Source organism: Podarcis tiliguerta, assembly GCF_965153285.1.
Source record: "Podarcis tiliguerta genome assembly, chromosome: 6".
Classification (NCBI taxonomy): Eukaryota; Metazoa; Chordata; class Lepidosauria; order Squamata; family Lacertidae; genus Podarcis; species Podarcis tiliguerta.
Genome location: NC_139539.1, coordinates 95,984,287 through 96,010,225, shown reverse-complemented (window position 1 = coordinate 96,010,225; position 25,939 = coordinate 95,984,287). Strand labels below are relative to the sequence as shown.

Sequence of the window (25,939 nt, the reverse complement as noted above, 5' to 3'; positions counted from 1 at the left end):
TAGGTAAAGTAACGGAGCCATGTCCTCCATTGTGACACGTCCCCCTGCTGAGTGACTTGGCTGAGCACTTTGGGAAGAGCAACCATTTGAGGATAGCTAGTCCAGGCAAGAGGAGCTAGTTTGTGACAAAACAAATAAGTTTTCCAGTGCATTGAAGAGATTCTTTTCATCTCAAGTATAAGTGGGATTTCTAATTCTTTCTACATTCCGCTTCTTTCACTTTTCCTTCCACGAAAATCCATCACTATATGGATCTGCATGGGCTGCTGTCCTGGTCTTGTGGACAAGTGTGTTGGAAGGGCAGAAGATAAACAATGAAATTTGCTACCATAACATCTTAGAGACAGCCACAAACTTGGATGGTTTTCTAGGAGAATTAAACACATTTGTGGAGTATCCATGGCTACTAGCCAGGATGACTTATGTATGGCCCTGAATGCCAGTTGCTAAAGAGCTCAAGTAGGGAGAGTGTTACCTGCTTCCAGGCTTTGCGTGGGCATCTGGTTGGCTACTGTGAGAACAGGATGCTGGACTAGATGCAATTTGGGTCTGATCTGGCACACTCTGCTTCCATTCCCACGTAGTCTCAGTCTTCCTGCAAGCACTGAACTCCATTGATCTGACTTTAGCTGAGGTTTGCAGAATGCAAATTTGCACAGGCTTCTAAAGATGTGCAATAATTATAGGAGGAGAGTACCTTAAGGACAAAAAGTCAACTCCTTGACGCTGGTGGACGTGCCAGTCTGCTTTATGGCAGCTTTAGTGACAGGCTGTATCACTTGGCTGTCCTGGGTCTCACCAAAAAAGATTAGCCTGCTAAAAAAGACGATGAACTCAAACACTTAGTATCTGCTTGTTTCTTTTGGAAAAATAACAAAACAAACAAGAAAATCTTTTGTAGGTCTTTCCATACCAATTACTTGTGAATTATGTATGCCTCATGTCTTCTGAATCTCATCTATGCCTATCCTTCAAAGAAATAAGAAAAGGATGAATATCAAAAAAGGGATATTATCTTGGTGTCAGAACCAGTTCCTTCTGATGGGAGACAGAAATTTTAAGTAAGCAACCTGTCCTGTGAGCAAGCCTGACCTGGAAGTTTCAATAAGGGTCGGGCTGTGCCACACAACCCGGCTCTTTTTTCGTATTGCTGTGGAGAAGCTTCCTTTTTGATTTTAGGAAAAACAAAGCCCGTTTTGCATAGTGCATCACTCAGTCTCACAAGATGTAGAGATAGCCACCAGCCAGGATGGCTTTTAAAAGAGGATTCCACAAATTCATGGAGGATAAAGCTAAAAATGGCTAACTAGTCATGGTGACTATGTTCTACCCAGTGGCTCCGGCACCGGGGGCTGGCGCGCGTCCCGGGGGGCATGGCGCGCATCCTGGGGGGGGGGGCGTGGTGCCCAGCACGGGGGGCAGCCATGATGGCACCCCACTGGGATTGTGGTGCCGGGGGCGGTGTGCTCCCCCGCCCCCCTCTTCCTCCGCCAGTGGCAGAATAGCTCTGAATCAGAGGTGGGGAGAGTGCTGCTGTGCTGGGGTCCTGCTTTGGGGCTTTGCCTGGGCATCTGACTGGCACTGTGAGAACAGGGCGCTGGACTAGATGAGCCCCTGGCCTGATCCCACAGGCTCTTCTTTTGTCCTCTCCTTCGGTCAGAGTTCAGCGGCAGAACTGACATCTCCATTGTCCAAGGTTCAGGAGAGTGACGGACTTTCATCATGATATCTGGATGTTTTACAGCCATCTGTGGGGAGGTGTAGACCCTTGCAGCCGAGCCGCAACAGAAAACTTCCTGGTGAATATATTTAGGATTACAACTTCCACCTTTATTCACATCTGTGTAAGCCATCTTTCCTTCCTAGAAATGTCCAATAACATTTAAGGACATCATACCTCATTTCCTCACTCTTATCTATTTATTTATGTTGCCCGGAGCTGTGGCTAAATTTAATCCAGGCTATCAGACACACTGGCCTATAAATATGATTTCATTTGTAAATATTTTCCTTCTTAAGGCATCTAGGAATTATTACACCAGCCACTAGCTCACAGTCTAATATACTGTTTTAAAAGAACAGTGTTTTAATCCTTGGATAGGTGAGAGGAGCAACTCTCAAGCAGGTGGTGTGGTTGTTTGCTAGGAAATAAATAATCCCTCCCAGTGATTTATCATTATGTGAGTAAATAACTTTTTGAAGCCTCCACATCAAGTCTTACTTTTATTGACTGCCTTCTTTAAAGATGAATTGTTAAACACAAGTTACTCTCTGCTGCTGCCATTCCTTGGGCAACTGTTTATTACCTCTAACTTGAAATAAATAGCATGCAAGGAGATCTATTTCTCCCTGCTTGAACAATTGGCTCTTTCCTAGTGCTGGCAATCAATAGTAATCTTTCTGGACAGAACTGCCATTAAAAATTAAATGCTAGCTGAAGTTACTACCCCTCTAACCTCATTGCTCCCCTAGCTATGACAGTAAGCAAAAGGAGCAGAATATAAACCATCCAGGCTATACATAATAAATTTTTAAATATATTGCACAAGCCTGTAATTTCCCCCTAGATTGAAATCCATCCATGTGTTTAGAACTGCTCATGTGGATGTTTCTGGTCTTATATGCAGCCAGATTTATAACTTTCATAAACATCCTATACAAAGCTGGAAAGCTGGAAGCAAAGATTGTTGTGCCTGTAGCCACTGTTAGTCTACCAGTTGGTGGTGGGGGTGGGAATCAAAGATCACACATGGTACAACTTGTTCAAAAACAAATATACATGCATATGCATCCATGATTTATGATCATTCAGAATGTTTATGAATTATTCTGATTTAGAGAGCTGTCCATCGTAATTAAAAAATATCTTAGGAACAGATCTTGTATGCGTCAGGACAATAAAAAATGTGTTTTGATTATTTGTTTGTTTGTTTGTTTGTTTGTTTATTCGCATGGACTGAATATGCCCCCTCAAACGGCTTATGCCCCTTATAGAGATATAATGTGTAGTGTTTTACTTGTCATATTCACTTTGAAAACTTAAACTGAAGAGTTGGAATATATGGCCTCTAATGAGACATTAAAAGGTTATACGTGTCATTTAATAATATAAATTTCCATGCTGAATCTGTCTTATCCCAGTGGTTTAGGAGGAAACTTTCATCACATCTATACCAACATAAGCCAAACTAGACATGGTACTAAAAGTGTGGCCGCTACTAATTTGACATTTAGCTCCCTCTTCCCCTGTTTAGTTGATCATTCCTGTGTCCTGAAGTCATTCTTATCATTCTAGTGTGGAGCAGGAAAATACACAAAACTAAAGTTTCAGGAAACAGGTAAATTTTACTAGCGTATGAAGAGGCTTTGTGGGGATAGAGACATAGCAGTCATTATTCAGGGACAACTGCATGTTTAGCATCATTGCAGTTCTCAACTGTAGAGGTTGTTGGAGCAAGTTATCTACCCAGGAGCTGTCCTCAGTCCTGAAGGACATGTCCCTTACTTTCACTGTTGCATCAATTCCTAGTCAATATCTTTAGCTTCCTGTCACGTCTGCCTTTTGCCTCCATTTTATTTCTACCCAGCTTTATCCAACCCGTTATATGTGTGACTTGCCATGTGGGTCACAGCTAAGACAGAAAAGGGAAGAGAAGAGGCACATGAGCTCCCCACCTTCTCTCAGTGGGCGGGAAGGCAGTGAGGACCCTCAGAGTACAACATTTGACTCCTGATGTTTTGATTGAAGAACATATTCTAGAAAGATGACTCACCATCCAAACTCAAAATACATTTTATCCTCTTCAGTATCTTTTTGCAATGGTTACATAATAAAGTCAAGTCAATCGAAAATTCATGGGTTTTTCAGCTTGGCAAATTCTTCAAAACAGAAATGACAGCAAACTTCCCAGTAGGCTTATCAGTGGCATAAACTCTTGACAAACCTTTTGCCAAGAAGCATTGGCTTCCATGCACCTCATGCAGCCTTGCTTCCTTGGACTTTAGTTATCACCTGAAGAAAGAGCACCATTCTGGGATAATGGGCCCACTGATTATCATATGGACATTCAGATAATAATTCATTACACACACACAGACAGACTTAAGTTACCCAGAAGACATTGCCACCAAACACAGACACACACATCTAGAAATGTTTTTCTTAGATAAAGAACAGTGGTTGAATCAAAGCCAGAGATTATACCACACTTCTGAACTGATCAGTGTGCCAAAGAGAGAGAGAGAGAGATTCAATAAGGACTAGAATATTATATTGTGAATTTCCCTGGATACAACTATTCACTTCTGTAATGCATGTACAAGAGAACTGGTGAGTAGGTAAGGAGAACCATTTCAAACATTCTACTCCAAAGTGAAAATTGGATCCAAACAAAGAGAATGCGTGAGATAGATGAAAGCAGCATCTGAGACGGCTTCTTCAGTGAGTGGGTAAATTAATGCAAAAGGGTGTGATACTGATATCCAGGGAAATCAGGATCACAGCAAATGAAGCAAACATCAGTCATGGAAAATCCAAACAAGAGAGTGCCTGGGGATATGACGCTCGTCTGATTTTCTTATACAGTTTGCCCAAATAATTATAGGATTTAATCCTTGGAAATGAACAGAATTTGATAGGCAGAAGGGAAAGAATTGAACCGTATATGTAGTTCATACACTGTCAAGGATTACCAAAGAAGTGAGCAGAATAGCTAATTGTAAATACAGGATTACAGAAGGGGGAAAGCATCAAGTGAAGAACAATACCAGGCCATGAGCTGCAGGGAGGGCAAACCATGGAACACCATTTTAGATATCAGGAGGTGTGGGAGAGGGGCAAAGCAGTTACAGGGTATGGGAGGGCAAGATTCGGCATGGTCCAAAGTCCTATTCTTGGGCACATTCAAGGTTAAATTGCCGGAAAGCATCACATTTTCAGAATATTAACTGCAATTGTTTTCTTTCTTTATAGCTCCTGGCAATAATGATAATATCATTGAACTATTCATTTCTCTAAAGCAAAGGGATTTGTGCCTTTGACATGCATATATAGTATATAGGCCCTTGTAAATGTGTTGAGCGATTTTTGTTTTTCTCTTTAAGCCATCTTACATTCTACCAGGGAAAAAGGCAGGGTCTAAATACTAATACTAATGATAATGATAATTTGAAGTTAATAGTCAGAGTGTTGAGCCATCTAGCTGTCCAGAAACACAGGCGCATCAGGGAAATAATCACGTTACAATTATTCCTTTTTGTTTATGAAGTGCTAAAACCCTTGGCGCCAAACAGTGATTTAAAAAATAAAACGGGTCCCATCCAGAGGCTTATAATCCAATTAAACAGGTCATAACTGGGAAGGGAAATAAAGAGGGGTCAGTCAGGAAAGGCCAAAGTGAAGGCAGGGATGTGTCTAAAAATCAAACCAGAAGTGACAGCAGCAGACACATACTGTAGTCACACGTCTGTTCTATTTTTGCAAAAAGCAGGAGATGGAGAGATGGCCTCACATGGTAAGGCTAGACTTCAGTCAAGCTCAGACACAGGCTGCTCTTCGGGTTCAACTTCCACCCCTGGTGGTCCGCGATCCAAAAGGGTCAGAGGTAGTTCATCTGGGCAAAGGTGGACATGTTCCAGAGCGGGCAGACTGGCGGAAGAGCTGGCTTAGATGCTTGGCCGTCATATGGCCAAACATAGTGGGTACTGATTGGCTTGTGGGATCAGCTGACAGTATTCAGGCTACATCTGAACCTGTAAAGGTGGTGTTTCCCCTTCGCAGTGACACTCCAGCACAGTAACACTACCACAGCGCGGTATTTACAGTCTTTATTACATATATACAAGAACAGCTACAGTTCAGAATTACGCCTCCAAACCCGTTGAGTCAGATTCAGGGAGTGGCTTCCTACGATTCTCATGCCAACAAAGTAGGCATGGGAATAGCACGAGACGTCTTTGATCCTTACGTTTCATTTCCCTCCTTGCCTGTGCTGATTTGAAAGCCAGCTTCCTTCCCCAGCCTCTGGGTGGTTGCAGGGCTCTCCCTGACTGCTCTCCGCTCCCTGTTCTGCCTCTTCTGGCCATTGCTCCTCAGAATCCTCCCTGACAGAACCTGAGACACACAATGAGTGTGGTCTTCTTTGTGTGGGAGGATTCTTCTTCTCTGGCGATCACTCATAGCTCAGTAAGATTGTCTTCCATTAATGCGGTCTTAATGGTGTGACCGTAGGTGACTGTGGAGGCCAATTCTGGATCCACATGTCCTTTCACATTGGGGACATAGGTTTCTGGGTGGGAGTTGATCACACTGAGGATCTGCCACACCTGTCTTCCTCTTAGCTCATTTCTCCCTTTTGTCTTGAGTTTGGGCCTCTTCAAAGTCCATGACGCCTTTAGTAAAGGCTGTTTGCCAATTGGAGCACTCACAGGCCAGTGTTTTCTAGTTGTCAGTGTTTATACTACATTTTTTAATATTCGCCTTGAGAACATCTTTAAACCTCTTTTGTTGTCGACCAGCATTACACTTACCATTTTGAAGCTGGGAATAGAGTAGTTGCTTTGGAAGATGATAATCAGGCATCTGAACAACATGACCAGTCCAACAAAGTTGAAGAATCAGTGCTTCACTAGTGGTGATCTTTGCTTCTTCCGGTACACTGGCAATAGTTCGCCTGCCTTCCTAAGTGACATGTAATTTTTTTGAAGACACCGTTGATGGAATCTTTTGAGGAGTTGGAGATGGCATTTATAAGTGGTACATGTTTCACAAATGTAGAGTAAAGTTGGTACTACAATAGCTTTGTAAACAAGCAATTTGGTTTTCCTGCGAATGTCCCAGTCCTCAAACACTCGAGGCTCCAATCAGGAGAAAGCTGCATTCACAGAGCTCAGGCTTGTGGAAAGATAACTGCCTAAGTAAGAAAAACGATTGATATTTTCTAATGTTGCACTATTAAGTTGGATTTGTGGCGCTGCAGAGGGATTGTTTTGTGTCTGTTGGTGCAGCACTTTGGTTTTTTTAATGTTGAGCGATAGGCCAAGCTCTTCGTAAGCTTCGGCAAATATATTTAGGATGGTTTGGAGATCATCCTCCGAGTGTGCGCACACAATGTTGTCATCAGCATATTGAAGATGTATGACAATATATAGGACATAGCTGCTGGAGGCAAGACAGTTGGTGTCAGGGACTGGTCTGAAGAGGAGGAGGATGGGGAAGAGGAAGAAGGCCGTCTCCAGTTACAGCAGGACTGGGAGGAGGAGGATTACAGCTCAGATACAAACAACAGCAGAGTTATGCAGTTAGGAGGAGGGGGAGGGGAGAGGCGGCAGGCAGCTGATCCATCTCTGGACAGAGTCACTGACCCCCCTTCTCCTAAAACGTGGCGTTCGTTAAGAGTCCAAGAACAAAGGGCTCAACAGCAATTGTCCCCTGACAGGCGCCGTAGAGGGAAATGCTGTTGCCAGAGGGAGAAGGGGGAGGAGCTCAGTGCAAGCGGAATTATGAGGAATGACTGGAATTCTTTGTCTGTTACCAGGGTGACGTAAGAACTTTCTTCTTTCCTCCCTGCCTGTGTGCCAGTTGAGGGAGGGAGAGGATTCCTCAGCCTGACAGTTGGAGGCCTCTCAGCTCCCCAGCCAGCACTGTGCAGGAGGTAGGGGGCTCTCGCCGTAAGGAGAGCAGGCTGAGTCCCCACACTACTTTCCTGTGCTCTGCTGCTCCAGGCACATAAAAGTGATTTTTCTGTCAATTTTCAGTTTCTTTTGGGTTCTACTTTTTCCAGTTCTAAGTCTGGTTCTCCACATTTCCACATCAGCTTGTGTGTTTTTTAAAGAATCCTTATGGAAAGTCTTAAGAATTTTAGACTGAGTTCTTCCCAATATATACAGTTATGTATGCAGCTTTACCATATGTGTGTAAATGCACATGCAAATCAGTTCCCTGTAATATAAAGCATTTTTGTTACGTTATTATCAAAAATATATGTGTATTTTTATGCACATTTTTGGTGCAAAAAAAGAAAAGAAAAGAAGAAAGAATTCTTTGATGCCAAGATCCAAGTTTGGGGTAAGTACTCTGGTGAGAGAACGCCCAACAGAGATTTAAAGTCACAAAGTACTTTAAAGCAAAGTGTGGAAATATAGGCTGTTGGACCTTCCAAATATGCCCTTTGAAGTGGGTCCCAAAGTTTCCCACTTCCCCCAACATTTTGGGTAAGTTAAAATTGGGTTACCTACAAACTCTCCAAAGGTCAGTTTCATGTGTTTCAAAAAGTTGAATTATTGTTAACAACAACAACAACAACAACAACAACAACAATAACAATAACAACAATAATAATTTATTTATACCCCGCCCATCTGGCTGGGTTTCCCCAGCCACTCTGGGCGGTTTCCAACACAATATTAAAATACAGTAATGCATCAAACATTAAAAGCTTCCCTAAACAGGGCTGCCTTCAGATGTCGTCTAAAAGTCTGGTAGTTGTTGTTCTCTCTGACATCTGGTGGGAGGGCGTTCTACAGGGTGGGCGCCACTACCGAGAAGGCCCTCTGCCTGGTTCCCTGTAATTTCTGAGAAGGCCCTCTGCCTGGTTCCCTATAATTTGGCTTTTAAGTGAGGGAACCTTCAGAAGGCCCTCAGTGCTGGACCACAGTGTCCGGGTAGAACGATGGGGGTGGAGACAGTTCCTACATTATTGGTATAGGAACTCAAGAGTGGCTGGTGAGAGCCATGCAGTTGAGCTGGAGCAACCAGCTCAAACCCCTTCACATGCACTGCAAAATTCAAAGAAGTGCAAATTTCAAAGGATGTCTGCATTTCAGTTCATGTATTGTTTCAGACACTAGAGAGGTTTGCCTTAAAATGAAAACCAAATCAAAGGTGTCCCTCATCCTGAATAAGGACATGCTAACCTGGATCTTCAAGTAAGATGTACTTGAAAAATGCATACGATACAGTGTCAAAATATTAGCAGTTCCTACGCCGGCTCCCTCGGCCAATAAAGTGAGATGAGTGTGGCAAGCCCAGAGTCGGCCACGACTAATGGTCAGGGGTCCCTCTACCCACCTCAAGTGGCAGCCACTAAACTGGAGCAGAGGAGCGGGGAAATAACATGATGATATCAAGCTTCACTTCAACTACATGTTACCAAAGAGATGCAGCGCAAGGCACAGGTTGGTGGAGCCCACAGTTCTTCCCATAGCATGCAGTGTGTGCCTTAGTTTGAACCTTGCTCAAATGCAACATTAGGGTCCAATATCTTGATTCTCTGTTTAGTTACCAGACATAAAAACACCCCCCAACTGGAAACCATCTACATAATAAGGCTGAAACAAGGACCTAAGAAAGAGGACATCTTTAAGGGAAAGGGTTGACCTGCCCTTTACATCTAACCCATCTCCTTGTTTTGTCAATTTAGTTCACTTTGCCTCTCCATTAAAAAAAAATGCCTAGCTGTCTTTTAAATTCTGTCACTTATGCTACTCGCTTCAGTGGCTTTTCACTTGCCAAGTTATTCCATAGGTTTATTGCTCTTTCAGGGGGATTATTTCAACTTACATTAAATAGTAATATTCCGAGACAGGAGGCAGGTTTTCAGCAGCTTCTAATTCCCTCTCTTCTCATCCTGAAATGGGACACCACTAACGCCTCTGAACAGATTTGACTCCTGCACATGAGGGTATATTCCTCCTGGTTGCAGCTATTCCTGCTTTCCCCAGACCTATCCAGTCTTGTATACATCTCACGCAGGCCAGGCTGACAATGAAGGGTCTGTGCTCTGGGCGACAGTCGTCCCATTTATTATTTCTACCTAGTGCTGCAGTTGAACATGGCATTTTACAGCGCAAGTGGTCTAGACTCTGTCCCAAGAGCGCAGCAGCCGAGTCAGAAAAAGTGAGCTACAGATTGAGCATTTTGCATGCTGAGCATATATTATAATGAAAATTTAAGTATTTTAAAGCAGCAGATTATATGGTAAAAGGAAGGGTTACAACTATGTGCCGCTTCAGACTGCCATGGGAGACTGAGAATACTTTCCCAAAGGGGGTGGAGGGATGAACATTGAGAAGGCTAAGGTTAGAATCCTGAGCCCTGACTTCTAGTTTTCTACTAGCAGGGAGGTATTTCTATATTCACACTGTGATTTCCCCATCTGCGGTCTGGAGTGGTACACTCCAGAACACTATACTATCCTCATAGGATTCTGGACTATACGACTTCAGACTGCAGGTGGAGGCTTATATTTCTGAATGCTCCCCTGCAGCAAAAAAGCACTTGCTATATATAGTACACTACCACATTAGAGACAAAGATTTAACATAGCTCTCCTCTCCTTTCTACACTAGTCCAGGAAGTTTTGTTGACTTGTGAAAGTGTTCAGAAATATCCCCTTGTCACCTGCAATGGGGGGTGGGGGGCAGCCCAGAACACCAGCTCCTCCTGCATAAGGTGTAGACCTGCTCTCAGCTGGAGGTGGGAGACCTATTCAGGACCTTTCCCCTCAAAATTTCAGCTTTCGTTAAAAACCATGAAAAAGTAAATCTCTAGTCTAGTCTGTTTACGAGGGAAAATCTGAACAGTAGATGGAAGACAAGATACTTTCCAATTGCCCAGTAGGACAGCCCTTGCCTGTGTGTGTCTCTTCAGAAGAAGGCCCCACTTACTCCAATGGAGACCACTCCCCGGAAACTGCACAAAGTCAAGGAGGCATGTCTAGGATTGCACTGTGTGCTAGGCTAAGGCTTCTTTTTAAAATATTTTGCAAACTGCACCGTGATCATTGAGATAACATTTTTAATGATTAAATGTTAAATCTAATCCAGGGGTCAGCAACCTTTTTCAGCCGTGGGCTGGTCCACTGTCCCTCCCTTGTCAGGGGCCAGACTATATTTTGAAAAAAACAACAACGAACAAATTCCTATGCCCCACAAATAACCCAGAAATGCATTTTAAATAAAAGGACACATTCTACTCATGTAAAAACACGCTGATGGCCGGATTAAGAAGGCAATTGGGCCGCATCCGGCCCCCAGGCCTTAGGTTGCCTACCCCTGATCTAATCTAAAGGTTTGTTAAACATTTAATCAAGGTGATCAAAGGTCTGGAAACCAAGCTTTATAGGAACTCAGACATTTTTTTAAAATGCTGTTTTCCTTTTGACTTCTCTGTTGTCATAGCTACACTTTCCAAGAGGAAAAATGACCTGCTTAAGGCAAAATGGGCTTTGGTGAGTAGTGAGAGGGTAGCTTGAGGCTATGCAGAGGTGTTGCCCTCCGAAAGACCTCACCTCCAGACCTCACCTGGAGTACTGTGTCCAGTTCTGGGCACCACAGTTCAAGAAGGACACTGACAAACTGGAACGTGTCCAGAGGAGGGCAACCAAAATGGTCAAAGGCCTGGAAACGATGCCTTATGAGGAACGGCTAAGGGAGCTGGGCATGTTTAGCCTGGAGAAGAGGAGGTTAAGGGGGGATATGATAGCCATGTTCAAATATGTAAAAGGATGTCACATAGAGGAGGGAGAAAGGTTGTTTTCTGCTGCTCCAGAGAAGCGGACACGGAGCAATGGATCCAAACTACAAGAAAGAAGATTCCACCTAAACATTAGGAAGAACTTCCTGACAGTAAGAGCTGTTCGACAGTGGAATTTGCTGCCAGGGAGTGTGGTGGAGTCTCCTTCTTTGGAGGTCTTTAAGCAGAGGCTTGACAACCATATGTCAGAAGTGCTCTGATGGTGTTTCCTGCTTGGCAGGGGGTTGGACTCGATGGCCCTTGTGGTCTCTTCCAACTCTATGATTCTATGATTCTATGAAAGAGGTTTTTGCAGAGTGCAGTATTGTTATAGCTATATTTCTTTTATATAAATACTCTGTGTCCCTCAGGGGAACCCAAGGCTGTAATCATAGGTGTTTTCAATATGGCCCATATTTAAGTTCTTCCTCTCTCTGCAGAAGTCCTCATTGCTACTGTGGAATAATATTTGTAATTATTTGCAATGGTACTGCAATTACAGAATATTTTACCCTGGGAGGCTTGCCAGTCAGCAAATGAAAACATTTTGATTTACTCAGAATTGTGGTGTGTTGTTGCCCCTTCCACCCCGTGGCTGAAGCTCTAACTTTGCTTGGATCTTTTAAATGTTCCTTTCTGGAATGGCCAACCCCTCCCTTCTTGGAGGGAGTTGTATTCTTCAGGCAACACTTTGCTCAACAACCCCAAAAGGTAGTCAAGCTCTATGGTAAAGACAGCAGCAGCAGCAGCAGCAGCAGCAGCAGCAGCAGCAGCAGCAGCAGCAGCAGAGTTTTATAATTTATCTAGCTCACACAAGGCCCAAACATCATTTTCTTAGGCCCAGAGCAAACTTGTAACATGGCTCACCACATCCTATTCCACACTGACTCATGAGTCATGAGAAAAAAGTTCCTCTTTTATTCTGTTGCTGTTGCTCATCTTTTCTTCTACGAAATTTTGATACCCTTGACACACCATTACAGCATTGTAGAATGAAACATCGAATTGTAATGATACAAGCTGAAAAACACACAACTACAGTGGTACCTTGGTTTACAAACTTAATCTGTTCCGGAAGTCCGTTCTTAAACCAAAGCTGTTCTCAAACTGAGGTGCGCTTTCCCTAATGAGGCCTCCCGCTGCCGGTGCCCTTCCACCATTTGGCTTCTGTTCATAGACCAAGGTAAAGTTTGCAAACCAGAACATTACTTCCGGTTTTGCAGAGTTCGTATACCGAATAGTTCGTAAACAGGGCTGCTCTTAAACCGAGGTACCACTGTAATAGCAAAGGAAAACATGCCAACTTAGGTGAGGGTATTACTTATAATAATTAATAATGTGTTGTTTGCCTTTTCTGGTAAAAGAAATAAGCCATCATTAGTGCTTCCCAGATATAGAATAGCATGGTAATATGCCATTTGATTACATGTGCATGGTTGTTTTCGGGGTAGAAGAAGGAATGCCCTTTTGCATCCCTTGCCCTAAATCTCCTAGTTCCATCACCACAATTATCTGTCGCAAATCTGAAGAGATGCTGCCCTTTACAATGATTAAAGGCAAAGGGACCCCTGTCCATTAGGTCCAGTCGCGAACAATTTTGGGGTTGCGGCGCTCATCTCACTTTACTGGCCGAGGGAGCCGGCGTACAGCTTCCGGGTCATGTGGCCAGCATGACTAAGCCGCTTCTGGCGAACCAGAGCAGCGCACGAAAACGCCGTTTACCTTCCCGCCGGAGCGGCACCTATTGATCTACTTGCACTTTGACGTGCTTTTGAACTGCTAGGTGGGCAGGAGCAGGGACCGAGCAAGGGGAGCTCACCCCATCGCGGGGATTCGAACCGCCGACCTTCTGATTGGCAAGTCCTAGGCTCTGTGGTTTAACCCACAGCGCCACCCACATCCCTTTAATCACAATGATTAAAGTTGCACAAACCCACTGTGCACGGTAGAAAGTGTGTGTGTATGGGGTGTGTGTGTAATTCTGCTACTCATCTCTCGCTTCTTTGTCAAACAGCCAACTGACAGGATTTTCAGCTGGACCCACCCCTACCCCATTGACTCCCAGGTCCCAGTCCCAAACCCTGCCCCTTATGCAACACTGACTATTCTGAAGGGCCATGGTGTGGGAGGGCCCATTGTCCAGCCTTTATCGAAATCCTTTGCTCTGGCTGTAGCAGACAAGGCTCCCCAAACCTGCCACTGAAGAACAGCTGCTGCCTTGTCCCTCAGTTCAGCACTTTGCAGCTGCCACCAGATCCAAGCTGTATATCCAAAGTTGTATGCGACTTCTCAGCTGACTTCTTCCAGAGCTAGCTTTGTTTTGTCTTCCTTGTCTCTTCCTCCTTCAGGTTTTCCCGCTCAAATCTGTTTTCTACAGTCTCTCAACCTCTCTTTTTTCAGCTATATTGGAATGAGCTTTGGCTTCTCCCAAAGCTGGCCTTCCCATCAGCTCAGGTGAAGTGCCAATCTATTGCCTGGACTAGACGAAGGCAATGGACTATTACCTGTTTTCCATACATATATACACAGTCTTCACAGGCCCCAATAGCTCATTTGCATGGACAAACCGAACTGTGTGAATCAGACAGCCCCATAATTACACAGCTTATGTGCTTTTGTGTATTTTATGCCCTTAAAAGCTGGATTTAGCACCATCTCATTAGCATGAAATGCGACTTATTAAAACAAACCATGCTAAATATAGGAGCAGAGACAGACTGGCATTGTTAAGAGGCAGGTGTGGGGTTGGCTTTTTAGACAGGTCAATCCATTTGCACATTGTTTTTCAAAAAGGGGATGTTGTGGTCAAAGATAGCTGTGAGGATGGAGGGTGCTATTCCCTGAAACATTCCAGCTGCTTTAACCAGCTTCAGCTGGTAGGACCACTACAGTTTTCTCTTGACCAGGACAGCCAGACACGGTTGTCCATGCACTGGTAGCCTCCAGATTGGACTGCCGCAGTGCGCTTTGTGTGGGGCTGTCCTGGAAGTTGGCCCAGAAGCTGCAGCTAGTGCAAAATGCAACAAGGGCATTCATGAGGGCAAGATATCATCATGTTATGCCGGTGCTGAAAGACTTGTGCCAATTGGCCACTGGGCTAAGTTCAAGGTGCTGGTGCTGGTGTGTAAAGTCCTCTACAGCTTGGAAACAGGATAACCAAAAGATTATCACACTTCTTGCCTACCCAAACAATCACTGCACTTTGTCAATTCCATCTCCTCAGAAGGTCCATTGATGAGGTCCATTGATGTGGCAGCACCTAGCCTTTGGAATGCCCTTTGCTACGTATCAGACAAACACCTTCTATTTTCTCTATTGAACACTTCCCTTTTCCAACAAGCCTTTGAAGTGGAGACTCTTATCCCATCTTTAGTGTAATGGATTTGAAATTGTTTAACTTTTTATTGTTAATTGCATGGGGGTGTTTCATGGCAAATGACTAATAAATTAAGCAAGAAACAGAAAGCCAAACCCACAATCCTTTCCAATTCATAGAACCATGGAACTGTAGAGTTGGAAGAGACCCCGAGGGTCATATAGTCTAGGACCGCCCCCCCCCCCAATGCAGGAATCTCTGCTAAAGCATCCATGCCAGATGAGATGACCACCCAACCTCTGCTTCGAAGCCTCCAAGTAGAGAGAGTCCACAACCTCTGGAGGGATTGTGTTCCACTGTCAAACAGCTTTTACCATCAGAAAGTTTTCCCTGATGTTGAGTCAGAATCTCTTTCCTTGAGGGTCCAGCCCTGTTTCTGTACATTGGACTAGCCTGGCCCTAGCTAGCAGCACCAGTGGTCAGGGATGATGGGAGTTGTAGTCCAACAACATGTGGGGACCCAACGTGGAGAAAGGCTGCTCTAATACAATAAGCCCACAATTTATGCAGAGGTCATGTTCCAGGAAGTACAATGACTAGAGTTTATTGGAAAGAGAAATTGAATGTTAATCCATTCTGGAACTGGAACTTTGTGAGGGCAATAAGTGTCTCCAAATAACTCCCAACTTCCTTAGCAAACTACAGTTCCCAGGATCCTGTGGGGGAAGCCAGGATTGTTTAAACTGGTATGATATTGCTTTAAAATGTTGGCGCCACCGTCTGCCCAACCTGGTCTCCCTTCCTTTCACGCCACCAGTCCCGCTGGACAGCAGACACCTCAGCATCGGGGGCACTTTAGGGGTGCTTGGTGTCAGCGCCACATCTTATGGTACTGAATTCCCAAAATTTATTGGGTGCAAGACACAGGGAATCTCTTCCCATCCTAATGAAAGAGGTAATTGTGCCCGTATAACATATTGCAATTTTCTTTAAAAAACACAACAACGACACTATTATAATCCTGATACTGAGCTTTGAATCTACTTCTTTTGGTATTATCTTCACAGGTTTTGGACTTTATCTTTAGATCTGTATTAGCATCATGTTCCAAGAAATCTGCAATTCCAATGTATCACTAAGCTTTTTATAGCTCCACTGAGAAGTCTTAGCTCCTTTAATCTTCTCGTCTATCAGACCTTGCCAATGTTATATTATGTTATTGTACATGCAGCACTCCGAGAAGAGGAAATAAATATGTACGTGGGGGGGGGGCATGTTGTCAGATAACAATTTTCTGAACCTGCCCACCTGTGTGGAGACTGCCTCCGAGTTCTGATGCCAAACTTGAGATTCAAAGGAATATTTACATATTAGAGTTGCAAACTTTATGGCACGTTCCTGTGCTTGTTTACTGGGAAGGGAGCCCCACTTATTTCAATGCAGCAAACCCTTTAGTTCTGGGGTTGCCAATGTAGGATCTGTCAGATGTGGTTGGATTGCAACTCCCATCATCCAGAACCACTGGCCTAAGATTTATTTAAATGAGCTAAAAACAGCAACTCTATAAATCCAGCATCCAAATAAAACAGATCAACTACAAGAAAATAAAAACGTATATGCCCTTTGGCAGGGAAAGATATCAGAGTCGGGGCCAAGGGATTCACTATATTTACAGTGGATAATTGCTCTTTCTTTTGTAGTCCCAAAATACCTCTATTGTTTCCATTTTGCAGGGGATGAATTGAGGCTGGAGGTCTAAACAACTTGCTCAAGGATGCACAGTGAGTCAGTGTCCAGTGTGGTAGAGTAAATACAATGTTAAACTTTAAGCAGGAAACTCTGACTGCTTTTCTTTTTTAATTTACTGATTGACTGATTTTTGCTGATGCAAAATATACAAATACACTTCTCCTCTATCTGGGGCAGCCAAACCATGCAAGATGGGTGTTGTTGGAAACAATGGGGCCATGATAACCCATCTGAACTGGGAATGGTAAATGCTTTTTGCAAAAGGCTCCATGCACAGTGGCGAAGCTGCATGTTCTGCTACTGGGGGCGGAGAGCAGGAGGGGGCGTGGCTGGTGCCCCCTGGAGGCGTGATGCGCGCCCCAGGGGGCATGATGCGCATCACAGGGGCATGGTGCGCGTTCTGGGGCGTGACACGCTGCCTGTGGGGGCATGGCGCCCGGCACATGCACAACACCCATTGACTGCACACACAGTTTGTCACCCAGCTAGAGATACATATGCAGAAATCTGGCTCGTTGGTGTTTAGCCCCATAGACTTTCAGTGGAAGAGGTGTGCATAGGAACATAGGGAGCTACTTTAAATCAAGTCAGACCACTGGTCCATCTAGCTCAGAACTGGCAGGAGCTCTGCAGGATTTCAGGCAGGAGCCTCCTCCAGGGATTGAATTTGGGACCTTCTGCACGCAAAGCAGATGCCTTACCACTGAGTTATGGCCCTTTGTTGTTGTTTAGTCGTTTAGTCATGTCCGCCTCTTCATGACCCCCTGGACCAGAGCACGCCAGGCACTCCTGTCTTCCACTGCCTCCCGCAATTTAGTCAAACTCATGCTGGTAGCTTCGAGAACACTGTCCAACCATCTCGTCCTCTGTCTTCCCCTTCTCCTTGTGCCCTCCATCCTTCCCAGCATCAGGGTCTTTTCCAGGGAGTCTTCTCTTCTCATGAGGTGGCCAAAGTATCGGAGCCTCAGCTTCAGAATCTGTCCTTCCAGTGAGCACTCAGGGCTGATTTCCTTCAGAATGGATAGTTTGATCTTCTTGCAGTCCATGGGACTCTCAAGAGTCTCCTCCAGCACCATAATTCAAAAGCATCAATTCTTCGGCGATCAGCCTTCATTATGGTCCAGCTCTCACTTCCATACATCACTACTGGGAAAACCATAGCTTTAACTATACGGACCTTTGTTGGCAAGGTGATGTCTCTGCTTTTTAAGATGCTGAGTTATGACTCTATCTCATCTTATTTGGATCTTATTAATGTTTTCTCAGCAGCCACAGAAGTAAGTTCCATCAAATTCCTTGGTACTTTCTTATTTAGTGGGCTCAGGATTAAGTATGTGCTCAACTCTCCTGAATAAATCTATGGGATTAAGAGCAGTTCACTTGCCTGGATAATGCCCATTGTATCTTCACTCTCATTTCATATGCAGCATGAACTCAAAATCTTGACTGTACCTCAGCAATGCAATTAGGCCACTTGGGTTAATTACTTTTTTAAAAAAAGAGCTCAAAATCTATATGAGGCTCTTTAAAATTTCATCCCTGCAGTATTAGAAATGTAATTTTCTTTGATGTTGATTCTGATTCGGTACCTCCTACATCACCACGCTGCTTCTTTTCCAAATGTCTCCAGATGGTGCTCGAGCCTTTAGGGACCGTGCTGTGAATTATTTTTAGAAGATTTCCCTTCACGTCTGCCCAAATTGGCATGTTGCAGCATCTTCCTATTTTTTACTATACACACACATATATTTTCTAAAATTAATATACATAAGCCACAGATTGTCCGAAAGCTAATGAAAAAGAAAACGAGATATGCTTAACTGATTGCAGTATTAGCCCTGTACCCATTTGCTGGGGTGTAAACTCCATTCATCTCAATGCAACTTGCTTCTAAGTCGGCGAGTGTAACATTGCAGTGCAAGCCTCAAAAAACATGCAAGATGGGTTAAAGTGCATAAGAATGCACTTTAATCTGCCCTGGAGAACAAGGCAAGGGCTCAGAATGGGATTGGGGGAGGTTCTTGGGGGCCCAGGTGAGCCATCACTGAGATGGGGCTCTTCAGGTTCCCTTTGGACCACTGTGGGTTCCTTTAGGGTTCCTTCACCTGGAGCACAGTTCTCCCTGGCAGCCCAAGCATCTTTCTCCAAAGTCAAGTCCCCTGGGTTCAGGCTAGATGGGATCCTGACACAAAGGCTAGTCAAATTCTTTTAGGAGCCCACAGGCAGGGCACAAACAGCTTCCCCTTGCATCAAGCAACTGGAATTCATATTATTTTGGACTATGGAGCATCAATTTTGTTATTCTTGGGCACACTGTTGATACATAGACCCATCCTCAATACAATTTTCTAACTCCCTTTCATCTGCACTACTGCTTGTCATTTTATTTGGCTGACCCCGAGTTCTAAACAGTACACCCCTGGCCACATCAATTCAGCATTCCACTTTCCAACGTAGTTGCTTTCCTAAAAGCATCAGAAGTGTTTACTTCTCTGGAAGTGCTCCGACTCTCCACTTGGATCAGGGCTGGCCCTGACAGGCCAGGTGAGTTTTGCTTTAGGTGGTGAATGGGATGGGCAGGGGATTGTGTGCACTCCACTACCTTCTGCGACTCCCAGACCCAGATTTCATTCCGTCTGCCTGCTGGGTATCGTGCAGCCATAGGTGGCTGGATGCCTTTCTCTTGGATTATAAGGACAAACATTAATATACATGAGATCCAGATTGGTCAAAGTGCCAAGAGAGAGGCTGGCAGCTGTTGGCATTCATACAAAGTGTTCTAATTATCAAGCAGTTGACACTCTGCATTAGGTAGGTATGCTGACTAGATATGTATGAGTCAGCATCTCAAGTGGTGGGGAGTTGACTAATATGTCCATAGTTCTTAGAGGTATAACTGACCTTCCTCCCAGGCTTCCCCTCTGTATGTGATTCCTCTTGCGTGAACTGGTGTGCTCGTGATTCCTGGATACTGGTATTGTAAGAGGACTGCATTATGTACCATCCAAGACTGCAACAGGAATTGGAACAAGGTTGGACTCCTGAGAGCTTCATGGGGGTACATTCCATTGCCCACAATCATCTACATCAGCCACCAGCAGCTGCTGCCCAGGAGTGCTGCTGCTTTGCCTTGTGCGACAAAAAGTGAACCAGTTTTAAGTTTTTGCCATGACAGCACTGGTATGGTGGAATCTTGCTCAGTTGCTCTACAATGGTAGTTTTGTAGGGTGCCTTATTTTGAGGTGTGGTGTGATGAATGGAAGAGGAGGAATAGTGAGTGTCAGCCTAATTGGAGAAATTGCAGCGGTGTGTGTTGGGGACAGGAAGAAGTCTGGGCAGCAGAGGGAGCTGAGGGCACAATTTGCTGGCCTACATTGGATGTCTTGGGCTGGCTCTACCTTTGATCTGTTTTGGGTCCCTTTTCTCCACCTGTTTCACCTCTATTGAAAATCTAGGGTTTAAGTATCGTTTGAAGCCAACTAAAACTCTATGGAGGTGAGAGGGACCCTCCTGAGTGAGTGAATAAGGTAACACTAAAGTCCTTTGAACTGTTGTTTATTCCTCCAAGTTTACCATTTTGTGTTTGGCCAGATAGGTTTGAAGTAAAGACATGAACTTAGTTTTGTTAAGTCCACATCATTATCTATACCTTTAAAGGAAGTTAATTATCCGTGCCAAGTCTGGTTCCTGCTTATTGGAGAGTGATAATTAAATTTTGCTGGGAAACACACAGATTAGCATGCTGATCTTTTCTGCAACTATCAGAGTCGGGATGCTAAGGTCATGTCTTAAATAGGAGCTTGCATCAGGGTCATAGATAGTTCATAAGGGGTATACTTTATGTTAAATTTATGCCAGCTTCAATGAAGCCATGCTCCACAGAAATAAACCCTACAAAAGAATTTCAAGAAATGTATTGGGCAAAACATTCTCAAAAGTTGCACATTCTGAACTGTTGTGAACAAAAGTTCAGACCCGTTGCATGTGATAAAACACAATGGTTTTTGTAAATATTTTTTATTGAGAATTTTCCAGAAAATATAAAATGTATAACACTAAACAAAACATACATTAAAGAACCTGTTAGTGAACTATTTAGTCATACACATTTGTGTCGGCTGCAAGCTATAGCAAAGGAAACAAATACAAATAACAAGTACAGATATAACTAAGTGGTTGCCTATACAAAATACATTCTAAGAATTTACAACTATACAAATGAAAGAGTTAATGGCCCTATCACACCCTTGACCACAAGTAAAACATATGAGGGAATGGGCTTTCTTTGCTGGGCATGAATAAAGGTTAGTAAGATGGCAGAACTTATTCTGATTCTTCTTATTCTCAGAAAAGGAGCAGAGATAGGTGGAGAACAGAGGATGGGCATACTACTGAAAACCATTTGGGGGGGAAAGATAAGGGTCTGAAGTACTGAAAGATCTCTTTAACTGTTCTCAAGGTGCATCTTTGCCCTGCACATCCCTTTCACAAAGGAAAGGCAGCTAGGGGGGAGAGGAGTTGGCCTGGCCAGGTGGGGGCATGATGCCCCCTGCAATGTTGGGTGAAATTTGGCGCCACTTATCCCATGATGTGCCTCCACTATGGTGAGGGTTTCCATTTGCGAAACAGAACTCCCCCCCCCCCCCCGTATGCCTCCTGCGTCCTCCCCAAATCCGCTCTGGAGGGTTTGGGGAACTTTTATGGATACTCCTCACTGTCTCCAGTCTGTAAATAAATAGGATAACTGAGATCTCTGCACTATCAGAGAGAAGGGTGTGCTGCAGTTTTCTAACAAAATTACAGAAGAAGACAATGTATTAAATAATTGTGGGGAGGAAGTATTAATTGCAGAAAAATGCAAAAAAGAAAAACACAAAAAGAAAAAGTATGAATTGACACATGCCCAGTGTTTCTAAGGTGAATGATCTTAACCCTGTATCTTTCTTTGGCTTCACTGAGCCATTTATGTCAGCCTCCGTTTAACCAAAACTGCAATATAGCAAGACTGGATAGTTTGTTTATTATTATTTTTCCTGCTATTAGAAGTACTACGATAGTCAGCTCTTATGTAAAAGCGCCCTCTAGTGTGTGCATTGAGGATCAGCCTCAAAGGGGCTTATTTTTTGCCACCAGGAATTCCCTATGGTTCTGATGGCCTCCTGCTGTCACACACCCAAAATCCATCCCCTGGTCTACAAGAAGGCGAAAGAGGCAGAGGAAGTGATGGTTATGAAGGATGAGAAGGTAACACTAGTGAAATTAAGAGTCATCTATGTTCTTTTTTTAAAAAAATACTTTGTTCTTTATTATCAACAAATCTCAATAATCTTATGCAAACAAAAACGATCTTATGTAATTGATCTTGTGTAGATATACAAATAAAACTTAATTCAATTTTATAAAATCCCTTTCACCATACATTCTTGCTAAAATAAAAAAGTTTTCCCGTCAACTCCCACAGAGTCATCTGTGTTTGACACATCGACCAAGGGATGGTTGCCACCCGCCGTGATTCGCAAGGTGAGAGATGACCTGTTTTCATGAGGAACTGCGAGGGGGAGGAAGGAGGCAGCTCCCCGATTCAAGAAGAGTTCAGGGACAGCCCTTCTGAGGAAGAGAGAGAATTTCTCTTTTCTTCTGTGCTTTTCCATTATGAAGGACCCACCTCAATTTCTCAGGTTTGCAGATGTGCTCATGGGCCCCAAAGTGTTTGCAACGTGAGTTTGACGGCTGGCCCAGGAGTGGGACACACAGGTTCAAATCCCAGGGGTGACCTGGGGTGCTCACTGCCTCGTGGCTTAGCCTACCTCACAGAGCTGTTGTGAGGATGGGATGAGGAGGGGAGAATAACGTAAACCACTCTTGAGAGCCTTACAGGAAAAATGGGGTGTCAATGTAATAACAAATGAAAAGCAAATGAAACAATAAGTAAGATGGGGGTGGAGATGTTCCTTCTCCTTATTCTGCCCTAGGTTGAAAAGGTTATGCAAGCTGCTGGCCTTCTGCTGCCGAGTGCCCAAAACCCATCCCCTACTCTGCAAGAAAGAGGACTCCCAAAAGTCCTTTCTCTCCGCCATCACTGATCCTTTCCCTCTCCCAGGTGAGTGCCTAAGTCGTGCAGAAGGAGGCGCCAGGAGAACATTTAGGGGGCCAGTCTAGTCCCCCTCGTCCCACTGGGCCAGGGCAAGTACCTTTAGGTGGGGGAGAAGCTTACACTTTGATGAGGCAACTGGGTGGTGTCTTCCTGCTTACACCCCCCCCTGCCCCTTTAAAACTTTAAACCAAGGCAAGCTACTGACTTTAAAAATCTCTTAAGAAAGGTCCTGGGAAATACTCTAGGTGGTGATTTTGAGGTGCCCAGTGACACTGACTGCAGGGGAAAGATTTTAACTGGAATTTTTGATAAGCAGGTAAATGTTCCTTGGAAAAAACCACCACATTTCTGCATTTGTTATGGGGGCCCCTGATTTTGAAAGTGGAGCGGCTTAAGCAGGGTTTGTTTCCAGCCAGAACTCACCACCTGACACCTCTCAGGTGGGTGCCATTGCCATCAAGAAAAATAGCCCTGGGCTTAAGTATTTAAAGGCACACCTCATTTCTTGCTTTGAGGGAGAGATTTATAACCTCCCTTTTCAGATGTTTCCAGGAATTGAGGTGTCTTGGGATACAAATGTACCACACCTTATTCTTTTCTTGCTTTAACCACTTGGGGACCCCCCATTTAAGCAGAGAGGCTACCAGGCTGTGGGATGCGCCCTCCTCCTTGTGTCTGAGCCCATCATTGTGTGCATGTTGTGGGTTAGCCAAGGCGCATCTTTTTGCACATGCCTTGGGGTGGAAGGTGAGTCCAATGCACCACTCCCTCTGCAGGGTTGTCTGCTGGTTTTGCCTGCTGTTTGACACAGTTTGGTGTTGCTACACACTGTGAGTTGCTTGTTATTTAAAACTGTATGTCACCTGCCTGAAGACTTTGTGGTGACTATAAATGCATATAAATAAACTTCCTGCTTTTAGACTCTTCTACTAATATGGCTGCCTTGCATTCCATGTGGGCACCAAATGTTGCCATGCTCTACACACATGCGCGCACACACACACATCCACAGTGGCATAATAAAACACTAGAGTTGGCTTTGTGGGAGGCTTAGTGTGGGCAGCTGGTCAAGAGGAAGGACTCTCTTCCACTGCAATCCATACCTCAGTTCTCTGTACTGCTGTTACTATGATTTATACCACTCTTACTTCAGGGAACCCATGGTCTTATTTTTCCTTTTAATAATTTCAGGGGGGGGGGGAGACAAGATTTTTTTCTGCACCAGGTACCACCTGACCTTGCTATGCCACTGAGTGCGCCCCTCTCCTGAACATATATATTTCAAGTTTGCTCTTCACTTTTCGCTTGTGGGCTTAATCATAAGAAGGGAACCTCTAAGTTTTGGAGGGTCGTTTGACAAGCTGTCCTCCTCGGTGGGTCCATCTTCATGAGATAGCCATGGCAGCTAATTCAGTTGTCAGCACCCCCAAATTCACGGCAGCTCTACAGAGCATAAAAGCACTGCAACCCAGTTACTTAGTCTCCTTATTCTGCCCTAGCGTGAAAAGGCTACATGAGCTGCTTGTTTCCTGCTGCGGAACTCCTAAAATCCATCCCCTGGTCTGCAAGGAAGAGAAGGTGGGGCTAAGCGACGAGGTGGAGAAGGTAGTGAAATTCCACTGCATATATGTTTGGCCCAGGAAGCAAGAGACGGATGAGACCAGCTCTCTTTCAACAGGGGAGAATTGTTCTGGATTCAAAAGAACCTAGCTCATTGGGTAGGAAGGAGGCAGGTCTCTGATTCAAGGAACCTCATGAGCAGTGCAGTTGTCAGGATAAGATGGGGGGGGGTGGCCCCCTTGAGTATTCTTGGAGAAAAGTATGTGCATGTTTGGCACAGACAGCAGGGGATGTATGACACCGGATCCGTGCTGCTGGGGAATTGTTGTGAGGCCAGAGAACACCTGGCTAGCTACTGGGCAGGAAGAAGGCTGGTTTCTGATTCAAAGAAGACTTCAGCAGCACCCCTTTTGAAAAGAGAGAACCATTTCTCTTCTCTTTTCTCCTTGTTTCATTAATCGGCTCACCTGGTCCTGTGATTAAATTCCCAGTTAAGAAACCAAACCAGCCTTCAAAGCCAGGACAAGAAGATAACCAGTCCTCAAAATCTCCCTGAAGCCTGATGACAATGGTACCACCTTCCTCACTGCGTCTGAAGTGAAAGCCTAGGACTGAGAGTCGGGGGGGGGGGGCAATAGCTGCAGCTGGCCTCTCTCAAATTATATTTTTATAACTGAATAATGTACTGGATGAGGGGTGGCCTAGAACTTTTAAAAATAAATAAAAACAAAACTGCTCAAACCGTTTAAAGTTATGAACATGTATATTAAGAGGAACAATGCCCCTGACGGAGGAAGGCTGCCAAAGTAAATGTGACCTGTCCTCCATTGTGACTCTTTCCCCTGCTGGATAAGAGAACTTTGGTAAGAGCAACTATTTGAGGATTGCTAGTAAAGGTGGAAGGAGGGAGTTGTGGAAGAATGAAATATGTTTGCAGCAGCATTAAGGACAATTTCTTCTTCTGAAGTGAAGCTAGGATTTCTAATTCTTTCTGCATTCTGCTTCTATCGCTATCTGCCAAGATTTAGCAGGGAAATGGTTTGCATCATCACAAGAGGGGAATCACCCAGTTTTGTAGGGTCTTCTGATAAGATGCCCCCCTCAATGGATCCAACTCCTTGCTGCCCTCTCCATTAGAGATTCCTGGTGGCAAATTCAGAGTATCAAGAAAGTGACTATAATCCCTTTTCTGATCTCCTCCTTGTTCTTTCTTAGGTTTCTGAGGCTGCAGAAGCTGCTGGCCTCCTGCTGTCATGCCCCCCAAATCCATCCCCTGGTCTACAAGAAGGAAGGGGAGGCGGAGGACGTGATGGTTATGAAGGACAGGAAGCCAGCACCAGTAAAAGTCAGAGACATCTATGTGTGCTCCAGTGATCAGGGGATGGATGCCACCAACCCTGATTTGTAAGGCGAGAGATGACCTGTGTTCATGAGAAACTGTGAGGCCAGAGGCAGGTCTCTGATTCAAGAAGAGTTTAGGGACATCCTTTGTGAGTAAGAGAGAGCATCATTTATTTTCTTCTGTATTTTCTCATTGGTTCATTGATTTATCCTGTGAATATGTTCCAGGTTAAGAAACCACTCCAACATTCAAAGCCAACTTGGGGGAGGGGAAGCTTTAAAATATTCCAGCATCCTGAAGCCTGATGAAAATACCGTATTTTTTGCTCCATAAGGCGTACCTAGTTTTCAGAGGAGGAAAACAGGG

The 25,939-nt window shown here is 44.4% G+C and overlaps 1 protein-coding gene and 1 long non-coding RNA gene across 9 annotated transcripts in view; one reads left to right on the top strand and one right to left on the bottom strand.

The window, feature by feature from the left end:
- Window positions 1–25,939, top strand: LOC310680202. 4 transcript variants are annotated; one of them, XR_014512677.1, is made up of 4 exons: window positions 1–181; window positions 1,661–1,799; window positions 16,562–16,609; window positions 19,490–25,939. It is a non-coding gene; the product is annotated as an uncharacterized lncRNA (long non-coding RNA). The 4 variants fall into 4 exon arrangements; XR_014512678.1 differs by having other exon boundaries at window positions 16,562–25,939; XR_014512679.1 differs by lacking the exons at window positions 1–181; window positions 1,661–1,799 and adding an exon at window positions 7,584–8,065.
- Window positions 20,579–25,939, bottom strand: part of TSEN15 (tRNA splicing endonuclease subunit 15) — a 30,588-nt gene continuing 25,227 nt past the window's right edge. For all 5 annotated transcript variants that reach the window (XM_083446570.1, XM_083446572.1, XM_083446571.1 and 2 more), the window contains one exon: window positions 20,579–25,913. The gene's annotated coding sequence lies outside the window, so the exon portion shown is untranslated. The remainder of the gene's footprint in view (window positions 25,914–25,939) is intronic.